The following is an 8,686-nucleotide window of genomic DNA, read 5'->3' on the forward strand; positions in this document are numbered from 1 at the left end:
GGATACTATACAAGAATGGTCTTTTGACAACATATTTTCCTGTGAAAACTGCCTTTCTTTCTTAGAGCTTCCTGTAAAGTCTTTCCTTATCCAAACTCGTGATAAAGATGAATTTGCTGTTCTTGCTAACAATTATTGCACTCTTTTCCAAGGCCAGTTACAAGAAATAAATATTTTGAGCTGTATGTGCCCTTACCCTTTCTGTCATTCAGCTCAGCATATGAAACAGTTGAGATCCACAAGGAAACATTTTACTATGATTTGCTCTCATCAGCCTTGAAATTAGCTGCAAAAATAATACACACTTATACTTAACTCCTTTGTAATAGGCATGGCATGACAGGATTCCTGAGACCAAACTCAGATTTTTGCAAGGGCTCTTTAAAAGTACTTGCTCATTTAATGGAAGTAAAGTTACCAAATACCACACCTGCTACGTATTACATGGTTTCTAAAGTATAGCCCTGTATTTCCTTTGAAAGGGGGTAAGGCATGGAAAAATTTCCTTAAAAAATGATGTGTCAGCCAGGTAATTTACCCTTAAGATATAACTGATTCATAGAGGCTGATTCTTGCTGCTGTGTTACTCAGTGAACAAAAACAACAACACAGCCTGATATAAAACAATGTTTTGCTTTATGTTGATATTTTTCTTGACTGAGTGGCATTGCATTGTATCAGCATAATAAAACCAGAATTATCCAATAGTATCTCAAATATTAGAATAATTAATAAATTATTTTGGGCATAAAAACACTGAATCCTTGCACAGGCAGAGTTTGAATGGTTTGACCTGGATTTAACTCAAGGTTTGCTCAATGCAAGACTAGTTTGAAAGAGAGCAAATGTAGTTACCAAATCAATGGCATATGACCACAACAGAAGCATATTTGATGGAAAAAGGAAATTGAGAAATCCAAGACAATAAGATAAGGCAGTGGTCTCTTCATGGTTTATTAAAGTTAGGAAATGTGTGATCTAAGAGACTAACTTGCCCCATATTTTTGCAACTCTCATTCAGAGCTGGTGTTTTGCATTTCAAGCAGTATTGTTACTTGAAATGAAAAGCTGAAACTTAAATTAATATTTTCATTTTTTTTTTCACTTTGTGATGTGTAAATGAAAGTTCAGACTTTGTTTTATTGTTACTCTTCCATCTTTTACCCCAAAACCCAGATACTGTTTGGACTGGAACCTTCTTTTTGGCTTGTTCCTGAGCACCAGGTGCTGTTGACTGATTGAAAAGTATGAGTTAGTAGCAACTGAAGGGTTAGGCCTGGCTTTGTTAGCCCATACAAGACTAGCCCACCTATTTATGGCATCTGCTAATGGGGTGAAAGGACTAACTTACACAGGCTTTTTGTTACCTGCCTGCAAGTTTCTTCTAGCTGTAAATATCCCCCTACCTAGCTCCAGTCTCCATCAGAACAGAATGTTTGGTTACTCAGTAACATTATTCTGTCAAAATGATTTGAGTGACTCTAAATACTTCCTAGCGGGAAATTAAAAAACAGACGAAAAATAACCCCTGAATCAAATTTGACAGAACTGGGTTGGAGGAGACTGTGCACCAGTGGCACCTCACCTGGGATGGAGACCTGAAGGAGCAGCTTGGGGAAGCCTGGACAGGGAACCACTGACTCTGAAAGTGCCACAGACAGAGGAGTTTGTCTGACAGGCTTTTAAAAAAATCTAACCTCACCTTCAGTGCATTTTTCAGTTAAGAAAAAAAGTGTGAGGTGACAGCAGCATCAGCGAAATAGCACCATCAAAACATCTAAAGGAACAAACTTTCCCAAGAAAATCAGGTATTTTTTAGCTGTAATTTTTAGGCTTTGGGGTGGGGGGGCAGGGGTGTGTGTGATAAATTTGTAACCTATTTTAATGTGTGTGATTAACTTGTCTTTGGAAGTCACAACTTCCAAAGTCACTACTGCTAAAACCATGGTGACTTCTCACCTTCACTGAAGGTTTTATACAAACTTGGAGCACTTTTGCACACCTCTGCACAGCTGCTCCCTAGCCACTGGAGAGTATTTCTCAGGATGTCAGCCTGTGCTGGGAAGATAATGCCAGCTCAAGGAATCCTGCCTCCTTGCACACCTGCTCATCTCTCCTCCCTGCCCCTACACCACAATGTATTACCCTCTCCAGGCTTTCTCCTGACCTAGACCCTTTCTGCAATTCACCTCCTCAAGGAGCCTCACTAACAGCTCCATGAGGATTGCTGTGGGGGCAGCAAACTGGTGTGGTGAAAGAGAAGAGACCCAGGGCTCTTAAACTGGTTTTGCTGTGGAAGCCAGTGACAAGTGAGACAAGCATTGAGACAAAAATATCTAAAATTACTGCAGAATAAATATGTTAAAATATTCTAGAAATTGTTTGGAATGCTGAAGATGACTGGGTACAGGTGGGACTTTTTTTTTTTTTCAACTTTTCAAAGACAAATGATCTGAAAATATGCACATTTATTATGCCTTCCAGCATGACAAAACACGAGCATCCAAATTTTGTCTTTGACTTTCAGATCCAAAGAACACTGTGTATGATGTATTAAAACTAATTATTGTGGTCCCTCTACTTAGAAGCATAAGAAGTAAAGCATTGAATTAACATTTTAGCATCTGTAAAAAATTGCTCTTATAAAACAGCTGTTTTGACCAGGCCAAGAGCGTGGGAACCATTGCAGCCTTGTTCATTGGTGAAAGTCATGTCATTTCAGGTAGAATTTTAAAACCTGTATAATCTGGGCAATAGTGAGTTCTTTTGTACTGTCTCTTCCTGTATTTGTGAAGCTCCTGCTGCAACAGAATTCCAGTAATTTGAGAATGAGAACATTTGAGATCACCTATAACACGAGCAATAATCATAGTTGAACTGGCCAAACACTGATTTCTAGCATTCTGTGTAGGAAGATTACTAACAGGCAAAAGTCCAAAATACTTCAACCATCTTAAAATATTTCCAAGAAAATATCTGATTTTAATAATGACTATGCAGTATGTAGGAAACATGAATGCTAGAGGTTAAGAGATCAGCAAAGTGTTCTCAGCAGCACCGAATTAACACAGGAAGTATTGGGAAAGTCTAAGATTAAACTGTTCAGCTAAAGCCAGAACGGAAGCTGAGGCAAGAGAAAGAAAACATGGGTTCATAAACAAGATGACATCTCTGTGCCAGGAATATGAGCCACAATAGTTGTAAAACCTAGGTACAAAGAGTTCATTTTAGATTCTATAAAGTAAGTCAGAGTTGGTAATTGTGTCACCATAGACTAATCTATTTCCCCTTTTGATTAAAAAGTCAAGGGAGTGCAAATGCAATCAGATGAAGCACATGGTAAATCACATACTTAGGTACCCCCTTTAGTGGAATATAATAATGTGCCAATGAATTCTTTTCAGGTTAGAGATAAGGGGTTTTCTTTAAAGTATTTAGGCACACAGGTAAAATATTGCAGAGTTTTAAGCGAAAAGAAAAGCGTTCTAACTTGCTTAGATCTAGAACGCACCAACTATTTAAAGAAGCTGAGGAGAGTGTCATGATCATCTCTGTGCTTTTAAATGAGGAGAAATTCAAAAGCTGTGAGAAGTTGAATTCCCTGGCTTTCACTCAGGAAAGCTCTCAAGCACGTTCTTATTTTTAAACTCAAATATTCCAATGAAAATCATTGGTGGTGCCTCAGCAACTTGCAGTATTGAGTTGTTAAAATGTTTCGTGTTTTGGTTATTTTCATTATCTTGCATGTGTATTGTAGGTTCTCCTACTGCAAAGCAGCAAGCAGCTACATGTCTCTTGTAACTGTGGGTACAGAGGAATTTACAATGTAAGCGTTTTGTTTCATATTTTGTGAACTATGTGCCTTCACCTCAAGTCTTTGCTGTAGATTCATTGTAGCACAGAAATACTGCAGAACTAACAGAAATTCAGTGGAGGGGATGGGGGATAATGATTCTTTATTGTCAAAAAGACGTTTATTTGTGGGAGACTTTATAGAGCAAGAGCAATTTATCACAAGTTTTATTGCTTTGCATGTGAGGTTGGGTAACAATTTAATGAAACTCTATTGTTTGCTAACCGGAGTCATGGCATTTTGTAAAGGAGAGGGACCTTTTATGTAGTAATACAGAAATAGTCTGGCTGTCATATTTGTAAAGGAAATAATCTACATTCATTTCTTAATAACAAGGGGGCTTGAGGTTATGCAAGTACACTGATGTAAGATGGTGTTTAGCTATTTAAGAAACAAATTATTGCATTATTTTTTCTCCTAGTTCTTCCTGTTTTGTTCATAGTAGTTTTAGCATTTGTTTGCACTTACAGCCTCCTGCTTCTAGAGAAAAAGTAATTGTTTTTGAGATGTAGACAGTTTACTGCCTGCAATATATAAAACTGTGGTTTGCTTATATAGCTGCAGCCTCTACTCATATTCTGTGTTCAGTTAATGCTTCATGAAGGAGAATAATATCCTCTTCTCCTTCATTGTTTCTGTTGATTCTGTGTCTTGGGATTTTAACAGGAAGAGAGGCTCCAGTTTAAAGCCAGAGTTAGCAACTAAGGGTTTCAAAAATACAGGCTAAGCAATTACCACAGAAGTGGCCAGAGCAGCTAGTTTGACTGCGGGTTTTCCTTTAAGCAGTGGTTCTGGTTACAGCTGACTGTAATAATCACAGTTAATACTGATTTTCTTCATGGCATCCTGTTTGCAGCATCTGGACAGGCAGAATCCTGATTTCTGCCAAGGACTTCCAGGCAGCCACAGTAACAGGCAAATGCTAACACTGCTGTCAGTAACAGAGAGATTATCATTACAATTTAAAAGACTGCCAGCTGAGAATAGGTTGACCTATATTGTTGGACTTTTACTTAAAAATGCAACAGAAAGTAAATTCTGATCCAAAATCTACTTATTTGGTTTCTGCATGTTGTTTTGATGCAGCAAATGCTTCTAGATGTACACAAGACTAAAATAAAGTGTGCTAAAAATCAGTACAATACTTACTATTTTTTCTTTTTTTTTCCCTGAATGTTTAAACCAGTGCAGAGTGGCCAGCACTGATATGCCTCTGATCATCTGCTGGTCTGCATTGGGATGCTCTGCATTGGGGCACAGGAAAAGGATTTTATTTTACAATCTGGAGAAGCAGTTGCAGTCTTTCAAAATATGGAAATTTGAATTACTGCAGCCTGTGAACTACTCTACATTTTGTGACACAAGAAAGAATGAATAAACTGCATCCTCTGGGAATACCAGGCTTGGGTGCACAGTGTTCGCTGATATGAGAATGCACCTTCTGTTTACTCTTTCTGTAAAAAGTGTGTTTTGTGATATTTATGCCTCCAATAGCACATTTACTATTCTTTGGAAGTTACCTTTCTTTATAAGTGTTCAAGTTTTCTTTTCTTCAACTTGGAAGATGCTGATGGACTTGAAATTACTTGTCTCTAAGGAAGGAAGGCTGTTAAAAAACAGAGATTCTTGATCCATCTTTCACACAGACATTATGATGTTATTCCAATGTCCTGGACTGAAAAATATCAAATACACCTCTTAGATTTCGAGATGCTTTTGCATGAGGAGGGGTAAGACTTGAGGCATGTGCCATTACTGATGATGTGCCACATAACACAAGCTGGGTTTGAAGTTCCTCCTGCTGCTGGTGATTGGTGGCCCTGGAGGTTGGGCTGTTACTTCAGAGCAGCTGAATGAGCCAGTATTTCAACTGTGTTTCTGATTAGGAGAATGCTCAGTATTTGTACTGAATATTTTACAATATGCACCTATGTTGATTTTTGATTTTTTTTCTTAAAGAAATCCCCATAAACTGTTTACAGCTATCTCAAATTTCTAAGAAAATTTTCTTATCTCTAGGTTCTTCACAAAGATTCAACTGCTTATGTGTTTAGTTAAAATTAGATTCTTAGCCTGATCATTTCTGTCATCATTGCACATATTTGTATTTTAATGGTAAGTGAATGCAAATGGGAGCATGACAACACCCAAACAAATTTAAATTTTAGTTTTAATTTGTGTGAATCCTGTTTGAAGGTTTGGCCTGGCATTGTTCAAAATGCTGTGCTTCTGAATCAGAAGCCATAAACTTACAAGAGAGGGTGCTGGAAATAATCCATGGACATCTTGTTCTTATTAGACATGGGCTAAGTCATTCTGACAGATTTCAAACCTGCTGAAATATTGTTCATTAAAATCTTGATGCTGATTTCAGCATTACTGGGAGCACATTTTGCTTATATCTTCAAGCATAACTATCAAAAAGGGACAATACAAGTATATATGATGAAAAACAATGTGAGAAAAGAGTCAGAGAGCTGACAGTGTGAAAAAGAGACACATTGGGAAAGCCGCAGAGAAAAAAAATCCCAAGTTTTGTAGTTATGTCTGTTTAGGACTGAGCCTGTGCCAAACCTTGGACTTGGAGTCTGTTCTGTCCTTAATACGTTGCACATGATTGTCTGTAGCTAGAAAAACATTTTTTGTGGTTTTAAAAAAATTAAATTATCCTTATATGAAATAACATAAACTATGAGTTTAAATGACAGAGTAAAAAGAAATTAAATTCATTTTGTAAGCCCTCAGGGAATTTAAAAATCCCTTAGGTTAACAAAACCTCCAAATCCATAAGGTTCATGTATTCCCAGAGTAGGACACCCAATGGAGTTAATGTGCTTTAATTAAGCTTTCATGCCTTTTTCTATTTAGCTAACAGATTCTCCTTTCAAGACGTGTTTGTGTTAAGGACAAGATCTAAAATACCCATTGACAGTTCCTGTGTAATCTAGATAGAATTTACCTAGGGAGAGAGATTATAAAACCTGGGTAACTTTCAAAGGTACAAGATCATGGGCAGTTGAGTATTACTATGAATGTATATTTCAGCAGCTATATCTTGTTCCACGTAGGTTCATTTGCCTTTTAGGATCTGAATTTTTATCCATTGGAAGCATTTATTGTGTCTAAGCTCCAGAGAGGGTGGTCTTTAGTGTATTCCTTGTAATAAAATTATCTCCTGCTGGCTGCCTGTAAGTCATAATTCGCTCTCAACAGAGCTTTTTAGCGCGTTCCTCAGCAATGCCAGTCTCCACCCTATGTGATGTCCAAGCTCCCAGCTTAGTACCTGAACAGACGAACTGTGCTCATTTTTCAGACCTTGGACTGCTACTGAGCACAGTGGAGCTGTCTCTGAGTGTTACCTTCAAAAGGCTGGTGGCACTCAAACCTGTAGCTGCCATGTGTCCTCTGGGTAAGTAATGCCTGACCAGCGGGTGCCAAAGCAGGGCGTGTGTGGAGCCAGACAGTGAAACGAGCTGATGTGCATAGTCAGTGTCAGTAGACTGATAATCTACAGAGATACCACGGGGCTGGGTGAACGCAAGAATGGCTGTGCTAGGTCAAAGCAAGGATTCACACAACCCACTATGGTGTCTGTGATACTTATCTGGCAGGGAGGTGTTCTGATCCTGAAGGTGGTTTTTTGAGAGGGAGCATTGTTACTAGCACTTCAAGTAGACTGACACCTGCAACTTCCCCAGAACCAGGGAACTTAACTTTAACACTTGTGGTGTGGGAGATTGTTTTTGTTCTTTATCCTGCATTTAAAATATTCCTACCTCCAAACTACCAGTAAACTCAAGTGAATGCCTTAATTTAGGAAAAATTTAAGAAGAGGTGGTTTGGTTTCCGCTTAAGTCCATCTCAACTTTTAGCATCTTTGATGTCCTTTGCAAGGAATTCTACCCCTTTAATGAGAACTACACTTTTTAGTTCAGTTTGAATTCTTATTTGGACCTTCATTCGGTGGTGCTCACTTTTGAATTGGTAGATGCAGTATAAATTTGGTGCCAGACTACCCTCTCCATTACACTTGTGATTTTGCACATTTCTGGCACATTCCTCAGTCATCTGTTTCTCTGACTAGGGTCCTGAGTCATTTGATAATTTCTTCATTTGGAGCCATTTCAGACTTCTGACCACCTGTCTTTGCTCTTTACCACTTTCTATTTATTATTATTTTATTATTTTTTTATTTCTTATTTTATTTAGAGCCCCATTTCTTTATTCAGCTTTGGAGATATCTCTAGATTGTAGGTGGAGCCTTCCTCCAGGCAGAAGACGTCCTTAGTATTATTAGCCTGATTAGACAAAAATGATATGTAGTGCCTAATTTTTCTTAGGACATTTATGTACAAGCATCAGTGTGAGTACTTGAGATTTACTTCTCTACCTGAGTAGAGAGCACACTATGAACTATACACTATACACTATGAACTATACACTAGAACACTATGGATAACACAAAAGTGTTTACACTTGGAGCAGGTTTGGAAGCTCAGGTGTCCTGCTTTCCTGGCCCGTATATGACCCAGTATGTGACTGGAGACTCACAAAGGCACTTTCTCACACTCAAATTACAGGATCATCACTTTAGCCATGCGCAGTGTGACTGCTTCAGGGATACCCTTAGTGCAGCACGCTTTGCCTCCTGCTTCAGGCCATCTCTGAGAGATGGCAGACGTGGGTTTGTGTTTGCTTGGGATCTGGGAGCAGGTTTTCCTTATCATCTGCAATTGCTAATCTATTGCGTAACAGGACTCCTCCTCCAAGTGAAACATCTGCTGCAATGCTTCCTCCATTACTTACTCCTGTAGTGGGGAGTGTGTGCATGTG

At 38.5% G+C, this 8,686-nt stretch overlaps 1 non-coding gene across 1 annotated transcript; it reads left to right on the forward strand.

Annotated features, from left to right (window-relative positions):
- The first annotated feature begins 7,449 nt into the window (after window positions 1–7,449).
- On the forward strand, window positions 7,450–7,611 carry LOC121352615. Its single transcript, XR_005954966.1, has one exon. It is a non-coding gene; the product is annotated as a U1 spliceosomal RNA (small nuclear RNA).
- The last annotated feature ends 1,075 nt before the right edge of the window (window positions 7,612–8,686 follow it).

Source organism: Pyrgilauda ruficollis, unplaced genomic scaffold, assembly GCF_017590135.1.
Source record: "Pyrgilauda ruficollis isolate IOZ18807 unplaced genomic scaffold, ASM1759013v1 scaffold19, whole genome shotgun sequence".
NCBI classification, from domain to species: domain Eukaryota; kingdom Metazoa; phylum Chordata; class Aves; order Passeriformes; family Passeridae; genus Pyrgilauda; species Pyrgilauda ruficollis.